A 16,042-nucleotide genomic window follows, 5' to 3' on the forward strand; every position below is an offset into this window, starting at 1 on the left:
TGGCACTCGTTTAATAATGCTGCGTTCTCTCCAGCGCTGGACAGGAAACCCCAGTTCCTCGCAATCTGATCCTCACTTGGCACTACAGATTTTTAAACATTGCCGATCTGATGGTTATAAAATTCTCCTTCCTTCTCTTCTGAGGATTAGTGCTAAAGATTCCTTCTTTTTTTGAGTGACTTGTAGGATCTTGAAATTTTCACATTTTGAGTGTATATCATGAAAACAGAAATAAAAGTCTAGTCCCTTTTCTTTTAAATTCCATCATGAACTCAGTCTTTTTTTTTTTTTTTTTTTTTTTTGGCCAACGTTAGTTTAATTTCCAACTAGTACTAGACTTGCCAGATACAATGAGTCCAAATCTTGGTTCCATCAGTTATTAACTGTGTTGCTTTGGGCAGGTCCCTCAACTTCCCTCTGCCACATTTTCTATGACTGTAAGTGTGACCTTTATAATCTTTGCAGTCCCTCTTCCTTAACATTCCATATGTCACAATTTTCCACAGTGGCAGTCTTCTCTTGTACATTTGGTTTCTACTTTTATTGTGATATAATTGACTGTAACATTGTATTTAAGTTTAACCCAAGCAACATAATGATTTGATAAACGTATTTATTACATAATGATCACCACAATATGTTCAGTTAATATCCATCTACTCACGTAGTCACATTTCTTTTCCTGTGATGAGAACCTTTATGATCTACTCTTAGCAACTCTATAGTTAATTTAAATGGATGAGAAATTTTGGATCCCAAGTTTACTAAGATAGATGCTCAAATCTCAGAGCATCAGCCCAAGAGGGATTCCCCTCCTCACTAATGTGTGGACACAGACGCAGAGGCTCCGAGGAAGGAAAATTGTGCTTGTAACACTTGAGCTAAGTAAAGTCTGGGAAATGCTCCCAAATCTCCCCAGGGATGACAGGCTTGTTGTCTGGGCTACAGCCGGTGGCCAAGGAGATAAACACAGAAACTATCCTCGTACCAATTAAGCTGCAAAACATCTAATGCCTCCTTGACTCCTGAGAGGTCCTCAGTCCTGCTCCAGGCCCCAAGGAGGGTAAAGTCTACATTAACTTGAGCCACCTGTGATGTGTGCAGTAATTAGTGCCCAGACTCTGCCCCACATCTTGTTGCTACTGTCCGCCCCACTCTTTGTTCTTGAAAACATTTTCTATTGATACTACCTACCAATCAAAATTAAGCACAAGTCCTGTTGTCCACACATGCTCACTCCTGACTTTCATGTCCTGAAATGGAACCATTAGCAAATGAAGAAACCCTCTCATTTCCTATTTATTGGGAAATATTGCCAGGTATAAGGGTTTGTATGACTTGCCAAGGTTTCAGTCATACTTTATTGAACAAAGTAATTCAGTGCCTGATGGGTTTTCTTCAATGGACCCAGCTCTGTAGGTCATAAAAAAAAATGCCTAAGATTTGGTGCCACCCTCATGGACCTTACCACAGCTAACCCCCTTGAGACAGGGGACAAGTAAGCAAAAACTGTGTGAGAGTGATGTGTTTTCAAAATATGCTGTGAGGAGGAAAGTTCTATGTCAACCTGATGTCATCTCAGAGGCTTTGTCCACAAGGAGCATAGGAAGGATGGGTCAGCACTGAATAGCCCAAAAAATAAAAGAAAGACAAAGGCATAGAAATGAAGATAAAAATTAATTTGGTTCTAAGGAATAGTAAACTTTAAAAAAAAAAGGAGTAATTTGGCTGGCAAGTAGGTTGCATATTAAGACACTGAGTGAGGAAACAGGAGAGTCTCTGGTCATTAGGGAACCCAGACTCCAATGATAAATCACCATCCAATTATGAAGCTAGTAGCTAAAGTTCCACCAGTGGTAACGCCACTAAAAACAAAGATGGAGCTCAAAGCAAAAGTCTCTATTGAATTTTGAAAGCTATCAAAGTAAGCCACCTGCTGTAAGAAAAACTGCAGGAAATTGCATTCAGAATTGCACACTGAGCGCAATTGCAGCCATTTCTTTCCTTCCTGCCCAGGGTACCTGAATGCCAGACCAGCAAGAGGAAAAATGGTTAAGCGATGTTTCTGAAACATTGATATCATCGAACCATGGTCTGTCATTAGATTAAGAGTTCCTTAGGGTCAGAGGCCATATCTTACAAGTTTTCCATTTCCTAGTCAGACAGAAATGGTGATGGAAGATGATGAATGGCCAAGGATGGTGAGTCTGCCGTCCCCTCCCAGCTGTCAGCTGTCATCCCTCAGGATGTGAAGAGCTAGCAGCTTCCTCCCCACCTACCTTCCTTCTCATTTTAAATCAGGATGATATTTGTATATATTTATCTGAATCACTTTGATGTATGTCTGCAACTGACACAACATTGTAAATAAACTATACTTCAATAAAAAATATTTTCAGAGACACTTGGATATGACTCTGGATCCCCAAAGAGAGCTCTGAGCTTGGTGGATAAATCTGGAAGCTATGAAAATGAATATTTTTACCCCCAAAGAGACAATGGAGCAAGAAGACGAAGAGGCTCAATGTTAATGATTGAGAAATTCCAGTTCAGGCAATGGAGCCACACACGGTGTAGACATAGGGAGAATGTTCAGAAAGACAGGAAGGAAACAAGGCCAGGGTGATGTTTACAGAAGTCAGAGAGGAGAAGAAGTGAAGAAAGAAATAAAGAAGGAACACATATGCTTGTCCTCAGCAGGCTTCTTTCCAGCTCCACTGAATGGACCACATTCTAGAACAAATAACAACATAGTTTCCTACTGGGTTAAAATTACCAGCAGGGTTTTAGTCAGACTCTGAAATTTGCTTTTGTACAAGTAAGGAAATATTTAAATATGGTGAATTTCTAGGGGAAAAAAATTGGAAAACCCAATAAACTTGACAGCTGTGACACTTACAGGCCGAGCAGGATACAGTCCTAATAGGACCAACATGCAGAGAAGAGAAAAAGTGTAAAACCAACAGTGTGTCTGCACACTCTCCTTGTCCACAACAATCAGTCATTTTGCCATTTCACCCACTTGCTTTTAAGGAGAAGGACAGTCTTATGGGAAAATTAACAACCAAGATATGATACATCTTTTCACTATGTGTGAATCAAGGAAGAATGCTGTTGACAAGTAGAAATTTCTTTTTCAAATTATATTCATGAAAGCGAGTTTTGTAAACGATGGCTGCCTGGGTGGTATTCCAGGACAAGCACAAGCTGGCTGTGCTTATTGGAAGTGAACATTACAATTTGCTTAAAATATTCCTCCATCCCAATGTGCCTTACTCACCCTCAGTCCAGCTCCTGCCCACTCAGGATACCAAGATTTCACCTCACCCTCCTGGTCACCTTTCTTTCAATGGGCACAAAGCACTGGACATAAAACAAGAACATCTAGCATCTTTGTTCTTTAAGAGGCCCTGGGATGCTCTCTGTGGATGATCACCAGCTGTGGAAGGAAATTGTAACACGTAACATGCACTGTTTCATCAGCATCCTTGGGGATGTGGGGTTCATCTCTTCAGGGGAGGTAAACATAAAGCCACTTTTATATAGATGCTTCCAAATTCCTGAAGCTCTGGAGAATATACCATCAACATGAAATCCTCCACGTTTGATATAAAAAGCCAACCCAAGGCTTTGAGGAGGGGGGCGTGCTTATAAGCAGGTGTAGCCTTCTTCAGACTGGTTGTCTCTGACATATTCCAAGGAGGATGGTAAAGTCTTGACAGCATTTAGATGGAGAAATGCAAGGAAACCCAGCTGAAATCAAAAAAATATCCAGAGAGCTGGATGTAAAAGATTCCAGGACGGCCATGAGAAAGTGTACACAGTTTTTTTTTCCCAGAAGATTGATTTGAATTTTTGAAAAGTCTTCTAACCACCCAGAGTTTATGCAAATCCAAGTTCTGGATGTTTTTGAGGTCTGCCCTATCAATCGTAACACACAATGGAGAGAACTAATTATCTCACAACTGTGCAGCTGCATGCAACCTTCAGATTAATCTCAGAGTTCAAAGACAGAAGCACATGTGTAAGGCAGAAGCCACGCCAAATATGTACTTTGGAGCATTAGGAAATATTTGGTTTGAAGAGTCTTCTTCAATAATAATTTTCCATCTCTCCACCATGGCAATGGGATTTATATATATTAGTCTGTCGACTAGGTTGCTGTTTTTCATTGTATTTGTTATTTTTCCATTTGGGGCTTAATAGACAGGAAATTGCAGCTTCTTTGGAGCTTTTGTAGATTTTGTAAATCCCAAATGGAAGAGACTCAAAAAAACAAACCCAAATAAGGTGCTTCTGCTCTAGTCAATTGAAATTTATTATTCCCTTTTCAAGAGAACTGAGCGTAACACTACACAATTCAATTTGCTGAAACTTGTCTCTTAATTTTTCAGCGAAATAGCTGAGGTTTGGACACAGATTTTTAAGACATCAAGTGTTTGTCAGCATCATACTTGAAGCAATTTTTCTAGAGGCCTTGGAAAGACAGCTTGGATCTCGGGGGGTTGGAAGAGCCCAAAGTCAAAGAGGCTTAAACACCCACTGCGACTCCGAAAGATGCCTAGCTTTGTGACATTGGCATTTTCTTACTGAAATCCAGCCTTTGATCAGAAGAACATAAAAACATTCCACTTGGAAATGATCTACTTAAAACTGTCCACAGCCAAAATGGCTGGAAAAAAATACAGCAAAAAGTAAAAAAGAGTTGTCATTTGTCACTGGTACAACTATGTGTGTCTCGATTCTTCTTCTAATTTTTCTTCCTTTTTATAAATTGTCCACAATGAGAATGGAATGGTGTTTCATCAAAATAAAACTAAATATTTTTAAATGTTCCAACTAAATGTTACCTCGCATCTAACAGGATGCCAGCTCCTTTATGAAGTGAACATACTAGCTTAAAAAGTGCCCAGAATGTATAAGTGAATTTTTGAACTCTATAGTCCTCTTGGAAATGTTTATTTATTGCTAGAGAACAGAGAAGTCTATGTCTCCCTGATTTTCAGTCTTTGGAGTAAGAGACTTTTCTGTTTTCATATTCCAATCATATGATCTTTCCCCTTTACCTTACAAGCTGAAAACATGGTCCAGAGTTAGTGATTTGTTTTCTTGAATTTGAATCAACCATTGCTACTTCCCAGCACATAAAGACACCAAGTTGTAGGGTTAGATCCAGGACAGTCGTCAGGGGAGAGGCAAGACTGGTCTTCCTGGACTCGACTGAATCCAGATGTTATTGTGTACAGTGAACCATTGGAAGAAACATGAGAGAAGATTAAAAACTCTGTTCTGGAAAGCAACAGCCATCATCAATAGTAGAAGTCAGAGACAAGAGCAGCTCTGTAAACAAAGGCCAAAAAGATGGGCAGACTTCTGGACTTTCTCCCTGCTGCAAAGGATGATGGGACAGCAGGTTTAATGCCTGTATCCACAGTCACTATGTCAACAAGTGCTGAACAAACAAAGCATGGCCACGAATCCATCTGCCATATTTGGGACCCTCTTCTCTATGCCAAGCATCTTGTTAAATGTTTCCCACTCCGTATCTCATTTAGTACACACAACTCTGCAGTGGGTGCTAGAACCCTTCTTTTCCAGGGAAACCTGAAGCTCATGGTGGGGAGCTAAAATAACTTCCTCAAGATCATGCATCTAGGAAACAGCAGAGCTGGACTCAGAACCCAGGTGGATGTGACTTCAAAGCCAGCACCCTTCAGTGTTACAATGTGGTGCCTCCTAACTGCAGTTTCACAAGAAAACATATGTCTAGCTCCTTGCAGCTTCATGGCATCATCTCATGTGTCCTCACACCAGCACTGTGATGTAGGTAGAGAAGATATCACTTCTCTCCTAGACAGAAGAGCACAAAGAGCAGAGGGATGGAGTGCCTTGCCCACGGTAAGAAGATAGGAATGATTCCTGCCTTTTTTTACCCTCTTCATCCATAATACATTGTCTGCAGTTTCTCATTTCACCAGTAAAATGTCTTTGTGTGGCAGTGAAAGCTATATGTTTTCTGCCAACTGAGCAGGAAGAATAAAAACACAGGCAGAACAGAGTCAAGATGTTAATAATCCCACCAGGACATGGGATTAACCTCTCCCTGTAAAGACTACAAAATATGCAAACTCTGACCACCATAAGGACTTAGATTTGCATCTTATCTCAAGTGTGGATTTCATTAGTTACTTTATCTCAGCTTTTCCATGAAAATCTTGAGCCTATATTTTATGAGCAACAAAATCTGTTAGATGCTTGTGATGAATTTCTTTTTAGCTTTCAGTCCCACCATCACGATGACAGAAGCCTTCTCTTGAGCTATAACTGCAACCTATTTTTCTACATGTTTGAACCCAAGTACTTTTTGATTGAATACACTCTCCTTCAGACTTGATTCGAAGGAAGACTTGAGAGTTGGATGGGTTAAGGTTCTACACTGACCATTTATTGCCACGAGAATGCTGGAAAACAACCATCCCAAAAGCCCAGTGGCTTCCAGCAACAGGTTGTTATTCCCACGCTCAGAACGCTGCAGGTTGGCTGTGGTTCTGTTGATCCGGGTGGGCTTGGCTGGGCAGCTCTGCTTCAGGCTGTGGGTTGGCTGGTCTTGGTACCAGGTCAGTCTCCAATGATTAGATTCAGATCTACACTGTGTAGGTTTACTCTGGAGACAAGGCTAAGAGGGCAGCCAATCCCTAAGATCAGAAGGCCCTCCAGGGAGCAGTGAAGGCATGTTTGCATGTTTCAAATGTCTCCAGGCTGGGTCTGCAAGGATTCCCTGAAGGCTTGGGTTTTGAGGTATAAAAATGCCGGTAACAGTGCCTAAACCACAGGCATCCTTTTGTTGGGGCCACTGGGAAGATGGAGGGATGGAGAGGGACTGTAACACCAGCCAGAGCCAATAAGTTGCTCCTTCACTATCCTCAAGCTACAGCATACTTTTGGACTATGGAATGGAATAGTTACAAAACACTAAATAACAAATAGGTTTGGGTGATAAAGTATGATATATATAGTTATACCAAACCCAGGTCTAAACCCAGCCCTATGACAAATAAGTGTAAAGGATGCTAGTCTCCTTTTTTGCCCTAAAATTCTAATTTCCATGGAGGCAATCATGAGCCATCTCTAGCAAACAGAAAAAATTTAATAAATAAAATATTGTCAAGTTGGACCCCTATTTCCAAACTGATTAGAATGTCAAAGGCAAAAAATGATTGTTAGTGATTTTTCCCCCATTGAAATCCTCTGCTGTGATTATGTTTCATTTTGCATAATGAAAGGACAACATCTAGCCTAGTGGTCTAGGTTTACAGTAGCATGTTTCAAATACTGGCATTCATAATTTATGATCACCAGATTTACACTACTTCATTTGTGTAGACAGAAAATGCTTCTCATTAAAAATAAATTCCTAAGCCATGAAAGTTTTATCTTTCCTTTTTCCATGTTGACTTCTTCATAGTCATTGGCTAAATATCACTGCAAAAACCAATGTTGAATTCTGATACATTTTTATGTCTTTATACTAAATTCTAAATACACATCCTATGTCTGGGAATATTATGACATGAACAAAAACCTGAAATACAAAATGAAGCTATTTCAGATGTCTAACAAGGAACCATGAACATCCAAACACCCTATTAAATCTCAGTAAATTATACTTCAATTTTGTTCTAGATTTGAAAACCTTGCTTGTTGATTTGAGCTGAAATTACACCCAGCCCCACCTTGGACTGTCCATCTTCCACTGAAAGCAACCCGGTGGTCTGTCTGTTTTGGCCCCTTTGGATGCACAGTTGTGTGGGACCACTCCTCCAACTTTGCCCCTCCGAGACAGTCCTTCCTTTTTCATGTTCTTAGTTTATCCAACAGAGACCATGGACCTGCAACCCCAAGCCTTATAATGTACCCCAGTTTCTGGTGAAGATATAGACCTACCTGGGCTTAGCCATCCAGGGAAGGTCCTTGTTTGCTGGGAGGGGATTCTGGGAGCCGAGACATCATCACAGATACTGGACAAGTAGGGCTGTTTGGCTTAATTGCCACTTTCAATCAGATCACCTTTAATTTTACGTCTTTATATGAGAGTTCCCTGTATCATCTCATTTATAAATGAGATTCTCCTACGTCTTAAATGCCTTTTGAAAAACACTGCTTTATAACCAGCTCAGAAAATAGGAGGCAATGAGTACATTTTCTGATGTGCTTTTTTTTGGTTCCTAGGAAGTTTACTTTCCAGATCTATCTGGATACATCTACCCACAATCTTCAATTTTTAATCTAGCTGCCTATCTATGCAGACTCAGTGATCTGCCAGCAGTCACCCAGTCTGTGTCCTCCTTGAGCCAAGTTATTTCATTGCAGAAATTTTGTAAGAGGCAACCTGGTTATTGGGGAGATCACACCATTTCATCTTCTCTCAGTGTCTGCCTGTGTGCTCACCTGTCGCTCCTCTGTGCACTTTTGATCAGCACCCGAGATCAACATTGCCACCAGTGCTGACAGGCATCTCACAGCTATGGGGAAGGAGACTGCAAATGTCTTTTGTTCTTCACATTTATACTTTGAGGAGCCTTCATATAACTTTAGTAGGTATTTATGTGTACACGTTGACGGTATCCAAGGACACGCTTCACCACTGTGCTTTAATACACTCGGTCAAGACAAAGCCTCCTCTGTTGTAGCACTAAGGAAGGTGATAAGTAAAAATACCCTTTGTCACCAGAGAACTTGATTTCTCAAAGAGCTGTTCTGTTCATTAATTCATGTAGTATTCACAAACACTTTGGTATGAATATAAATACTACGAAAGCAAAGGAAATGGTTAAACTGTGAAAAGAAGCGGTTTTAAAGCAGATGACTCCAGCCCATTCTATCTCAACTGCCCTGACTGTGAGCTTAGCCGTGGGGTCTCCTACCATTTGTCTGTTGCTCGTCTTGAGATTTTAGATCAGTTGGGAGTCAAATAAAATGCCATTTCTTTTGCTAGGTGTCCTTTGTGTAAGTTGAAGTTGCCATAACTGAATTGTTTGAATCGCCAAATCCCCCTGTGACCCTAGGTCTGCTCTTTAAATCTGGTTCTGTAATTTAATTATTTGAGAGTATTATCAGTTATTAAGCCTTACTGTTCACCCTTCAGGTCTCAGCTCAAATGTCACTTCCCCACAAACACTCCCGAACTATCCCGCCTACATCTGGTCACCAGGTAACATCCACATGCATAGCACTGCAATTTCTTTTACTCCACATCCTGCAGCTTTAATGACCCATTTCTTTCTTCCTTCATAAACTACAAATTCCTTAATAAACTCTGACTTAATAAACTTCAAACTATAATAAACTACAAAATGCTTCGTTCACTAGCCACAACCTCAGGCCTAACACAATAGCCGGGACATCCCTGATCCAACACAGATTTTGATACATGTGAATAAATGCAGACCAGCGCAGTAGCCACTAAGGATGCCACATTCTAGAAGCCACCTCGGGGAGTTCCTGGTCTAGCCAGACACATGGGACAGATAAATATAAATTAAAACAATATTAAGATGAAATAAAGGATAATCAAATGTGTAATAGCTTTTAAAAATGCTGTATTTTTTGTGACATTTACAAGGATTTAGGGGAGTGAGGACTGTGGCTTGGGATGGCCCAGCAGCCAGAGGAATGAAGCCACTTGTCAGCTGGCTGGAGAGGGAGTCATCTGCATAGGAGAGATGCTGTGAGCCACGGTGAGGAGGCTCACCCAGCATGGATGCTGGGGCACATCTGCACGTTTTCATTTTATCCCATAGGATATGGAATATCATATTCTCTTCCTTTTTTTAAAACTATTTTTTTTCTTTTTTTAACCAGATGTGGTCATTCCAAAAGCAAAATCTATGGGAACATTTAAGATTTCTATACGTAGAGGTGGAAGCAGTGAAAGAAAGGAGCCCACTTTTGTAACCTTCCAGGTGCCATGTGAAGGACCGTGGTGACAGTGGGCCAGGGGAGGAGAAGCTCCCTCCCACCCTCTGGGGCCCTGTGGCCGGGCCTGAGAATTAATCTGACATGGGACAGATGAGCAGGAGGAAAGCACACAGGTTTTATTTGATACTGTTCACCCTTGAACAAAGTAGGTCTGAACTGCACGGGTCCACTGCGATGCAGATTTTTTTGGATAGTAGATACAAGATCTGCAGTTGGCTGACCCCTCTGATGGGGAAAGGTAGACATGGAGGGCCGACTGTCAGTTATCAGAGGACTTTCAACTGCACAGAGGGGAGGTACCCCGACCCCTGTGTTGATCAAAGGTCAATTGTATTTTTACGTGCCCACATGAGTCTTCATGAGGAAAGTGAAGATCTGAAGAAGCAGGTAGGAACAAGAGATTATATACTTTTAAACAAACAATAAATGTATAAAGTGACAAGACCAAGAGGCTCAAACTAGGGCAGTGAATTGTGGGACAGTGACCAGCAGATACATGGGGGAAAGTAACAGAAGTTCAGGGTTGTTTAAGTTGGTTTGTTCGTACAGGTGCACTTTGGCATTGATTCCAAGTCTCTAGTGATAAGAATGTTCTTCTTGGGAGAGGGTATAGCTCAGTGGTAGAGCGCATGCTTAGCATACGTGAGGTTCTGGGTTCAATCCCCAGACCCTCCTCTAAGAATAAGTAAATAAGATAACCTAATTAGCTCCCCCTACCAAAAAAAATGTTCTTCTCTTCCTGGTGTAGGAAGAGCACCTTCCTCATGGAACATCTTACAATTTGCTTTTAGGGAGAAAGGAGGAGGCAGAGCACCTTTCCTGCATCTGCAATTTCTCAAGCACCTTCCGCTCCAAATAATCGACACAGCAAAGTGGAAAAATTTTGGAGTGGTGTGTTCTGCCCCCTTTTAGCGGGAAGAAGAGACAAGGATGAGACCAACAGGACCTGATTGCCTGACTAGATGGAGAAGGTGAAGGAAGGGGATGTCTTAGAGGATGCACAGATTCGGAAGGGATGTGAATAGTAGTGGAGATATGAGAGAGAGAGAAGGAGAAAGTGAATATGTTGAGTTTGACGTGACAACAGCTAGAAGAAATATTTTGCACACAACGTGATCTTGAAACTCAGTTTGGCTGGAGGACAACCCCATATAGACGTTTTGCCAGCCCAGAAAACCTACAGAAGAGAGTTTTTAAGTGGCAAAGAAAAATATTAATGTACTGGCTTTGTTTATAAATCTAAGACAATAATAAAAATCTCTTTCATGGAGACCTAAAAAGTGATACTGATCTTTCTGGTTCAAAATTTGTATACCCCATCAGTGACTTCTAATCTTCATGGAAAACTGAAGCTATGAACATAGTTTAATGCTTTGACATCATTAATTACTACCAACTTCAGATGTTAAAAGCAAAAATCCAGTGACTAAACATGATTTATGTGATTTAAATCAAGCAGATCATGAAGGCCCGTGTAATGATAGAATAAATGCACATTTTTATGCGATCATTGACTACAAAAGAAGGGTTTCTTCTAAGGAGTGGACTTTTGTAACATGAACTACTCTGCATGAAAGAAAAATTGACTTTGGCTTTTAAAACTGAAGATCTAAGTGTGCTGCGAGCGAGCCAAAATAACTGCAAAGCGTCAGGACTGTAAAAACAGTTCTGCAGCTTTTCCCAGTGGTGTTGCCTTCGAGTCATCTGGGATGCGCAGTCTTATAGTCGCTGGGTGGGTTTGTACTTGGATGGGTTGTGGATTCTTCAAGAAATTAACAGAGAGTCAGCAACTACGGGGCCAGCTATTAAATTGCTCCAATTTTTATTGCTGAAAAGTTGACCCTTCCGTGAATGTGCCAGAAGCAATGATGAGAATGCAGGTCGAAACCAGTCTGCCAAGTCCCACCTCACTCGGCTCCCATCTGACTTTTGCAAACTCACTGCAAAAAGCCTTCCTTCATCTAGTGCAGGAAGCCCTCCTGACTTGGCGATAGGTGCCGGGAGCCATACGGAGAAAGCCAAGAGTGTGACCAGATGGTAGCTCTCTCTTGGACTTCTTCAGAGATTTATTTTTTCCTATGAAGCAGGGGGAATGGGGCAAGTCTGCCAAGCACATGGCCTGTTTTCTACTTTCATTATATGAGGCAGTCTGGGCTAGTCTTTTGGCAGCTGAAGATTTGGCAGGCTGGCAATCTTGGCAAAGCCACGCGGCTCACGGACTCAGGGGCCCTTCAGACTACAAAGCGATTTTTGCAGTTTGCAAAGTTGCTAGATGAAAGGGAAAAAAAGAAAAAGAAAGAAAAAAGAAAAAGAAATCATCCATTGCAGGCATCTAAAGGCAGGCTGGAAGTTTGACTAGCTCTGCCAAGATAGAGTGAAAAGAATGTATTTAACCAATCTTTCCAATAGGAGCCTTATTTTGAAAGTTTTTAATGCATAAATGATGACTGGGCATTATAGAATGCCACCCGTGTGTAGATTTCCACACATTTCCCACAGTCAGCTCAGACTCCATGCATTTCATAGTGATGGTACACACTTCCTGGTTATTTTATAATTATAATAATTATTTCCATATTTTAAGGATAACAAGGGCACTAAAGGGTTATGTTTCCACCTTCATGTTTAACTTAAAAAAGCAGCTTTATTGAGATATAACTCTTAAACCATGTATAGTGTTCAATCAAGATTTTTATTATATTAAATTATTAATGTATTTAAATTGTGGTAAGAGATATATATATATAAAACATAACTTGCCATTTTGACTCTGTAAATGTATAATTCTGTGCCATTAATTACATCCACAGTGTCATACAAACATCAGCCCTAACTGTTTCCAAAGCATTTGCATCACCCTGAACAGAAACTCTGTAACCATCTAGCAAAACCTGCCCATTCCCCACTCTCACAAGCCCCTGGTAACCTCTAATTTACTTTCTGTATTTATGAATTTGCTTATTCTGGATATTTAATATACATGGAATGATACAATATCTGCCCTTTTCTGCATGGTTTATTTCACTTAGCATAATACTTTTCTGGTTCACCTGTATTGTAGTATGCGTCAGAACGTTATTCCTTCTTTTGGCTAAATAATATCTCATTGCATGTATATATGGCATTTGTTTATCCATTCATCTGGTGATGGATACTTGGGTTCTTTCCACCTTTTGGCTATTGTGTTCAACTGACTTTCATCAATTGAATGACATTTCAATGGGGAGAACACATCCCAGATGTACTTTGGAATCAATAGCACATACGTTATGAATACCTTGCAATTGTAAATCCTCTAAGGACAAGGGTCCCACGATGGGCTCTCCCAGTGCCCAGCACCAATGAAGATTGCTTGGAATCAAGCATATATTAAAATAAAGGGCAGAATCGCTAAACATTTTTCCTAACATAATCTATTTGGAAAAAGGTAATGTGGTTCCCTTAAGCATAAATCATTCCTGACTAATCAAATAGACTTCTTTGAGGTGATACATATTTATGTGGAAAAGCAGACCCTGAGAATATGGCTTGCTTAAATTTTCAAAATGTCTCGGAGAAAGTTTTATACCAAAGCTGTAATGTTTTACGGAAACCACCACAGAATTGGAAATAGGAGCAAGCAGTGTTACCATTATAGAAAAGTGACATTTTGTTCGATGAATATTTATTATGTGCTTAGTTAGGAACTACAGAAAGTACAAAATAAGATGTACTCCCCCAAACCCACGACCCAACAGGAATGGAAGCACAAAGAATAATTTAAAACGTGTATGGCATAAAGGATCACATTTTTACAAGAAAAAAATGTAAACAATGGAATTCCTTAGGGAATCAGATCTATTTAAAACATTTTATGTAAAGTGGTGGAGAATATATATATATATTTATATAGAAATCCGCAAGTTTACATCACCAATAAATTCTTCCAAGAAGGAAAGCCATAGATGAATTCATGCTTCACAAATGAACAAAAACAACAACAAATGGCAATGCACTCCCATTGAGTACTGAATAACAATAATATAATATGAACCCATCTTAAAAATTGGATTTTAATTTATCAATTCTATTCCATCACATATGACCCAGGATAAGTGACTAAGTGTGTTTTCCCCACACCAAAATTATTATATTGAGCATACATGGTTTTTTAAAAAGTGGTTTAATACAATAATAGGAAGACGGTTTGGGAACACACCAGAAAACACCTCCTAACCTATCATGATCTTGGGCCAGTCGTGCTTAGTCATGAATTAAATGTTTTAAATTATGGAATTATGTATCTAATCCTGCAGTTTCAAAAGGTCCATTTCATTGAAAACATCAACTTTATAAGATAATATGAATCTCACTACTAAAAGCATCAGAATATTTTTTTTTCAGGAGAAACAATCTGTAGATTCACATTTTATGCAAGACATGAACAATTCCTTTGTATGAACTATTAAAACATTTTGGTTAAAATATGTTTAAAAATTTCATGTGGATTCTCAGAAAAACACACCAAAATTAACAGAATGATCAGAAACAACTGTTTAGCTTTTAGCAAATGTTATTTTCAATGTCAATAGCCAGGTGATAAAATCTGAGTTACTTAATTGTAGAAATAGTAGAAAATAATATGAAAACATCATTAAACTAAAAAAATTCAGAAAGTGTCAGAATACTCAAATGCCAAACATTAAGTTTACTATACATCATAATCATTGATCTAAGTTAACCAAAGGGCTTGTTACATGCCAAGCTCTCCCTCTTTTTTGTTTGTTTGTTTGTTTGTTTGTTTATTTTTTGCTTTTTGCTTACAAATGTGAATTGAATAGATCTATTTGTAATGGGTAGCATATAATTGACATGGAAAAGATCCAGAGAAGACAAGTAAAATGAGGAGAGTTGTGGTGAGGGATGTCAGAGAAGACAAATGAAAAAGTCTACAATTGCAGTTGGAGAGGTAAAGATGGAGTGAGGCTATTTTGATGTTAAAAATTGCAGAAGGCAAAAGTAGGGGAGACTATGAGGTCATTCATCAGATTCTGGGATATCAGAGCAAGAGGGAAAACTCTTCAGATTTTTGTGAGGAAAGTTTAAGGTTGATGTCAAGGATATAACTTTTCAGAGTGCAATGTATCATAGACTCAACGTGAAGAGGAAAAGAAAATGATTTAAGTCAACTCAAAAATTAACAAGGTCTAGTACAAGAGGACAATTAGTAGATGGTGGATTCTCCTTGACTTGCTAGCAGATGACTATGGAGTCAAACACATCCATCTTCCAGAAACACATTGCTGCTGAGCTGGATATAAACAAAGATTCTGAAACCATACAGATTCTGAAAAAATATATATGTGACATAATCCCACTCCAAGTTGTTAGAAAAGAAAGTAATGTTTCAAGAGGTTTTTTTTTTTTTCTGGGAAACTATTAATGAATCTTACAATTTAGATATATTATTAAAATATTATTGTTACAATCATAATATTTACATAATTTTCACAACTTTGCTTGTATGTGCAATGAGTTGGTCTATACATCTTGCCATTTCTAAGTTTCTTTTTTTTTTCCCCCAAATTAAAGCTACATCCAAGTTGAAGAAATGTGGTCTCAGTAAAAATAGGTTAATGTGTCTTTGTCTCTGGCAAAGCAGATATTAGTTCAGACTTAATTTGGATCAGGATTCACCTGGTTTCATTAAAGTTCTAATATCTGAAACAGGGGAAATCTGAAATAGGGGAAATAAGCTAGGACTTTATCAGGACAATAAACAAATTAGATCAATAACATGCAGATCATTCTTAACTTTATCAGGAAGTCACCTCTAATCCTAAAATGTTCCAGCTGGAGCTAGAGGAATAAACAGATGACTCCAGTAATGTAGAGATAAAATAATGGTTGACTTAATTCAACTCAGAAACTATCACCCTTTATCTGCTGGGAACAGAGGCAGTAGGTGCTTCCAATTATGGAACCAGGATCAGAACTCATTCTTCCCTCCAATAAGAACATTTAAAAGTAAAATCAACGTCTCTCTTCTCAAGGTGCAACTTTCAGCTACATTTTTCTGGAAATA

Source organism: Camelus dromedarius, chromosome 26 (assembly GCF_036321535.1).
Source record: "Camelus dromedarius isolate mCamDro1 chromosome 26, mCamDro1.pat, whole genome shotgun sequence".
In the NCBI taxonomy this organism is placed as follows: domain Eukaryota; kingdom Metazoa; phylum Chordata; class Mammalia; order Artiodactyla; family Camelidae; genus Camelus; species Camelus dromedarius.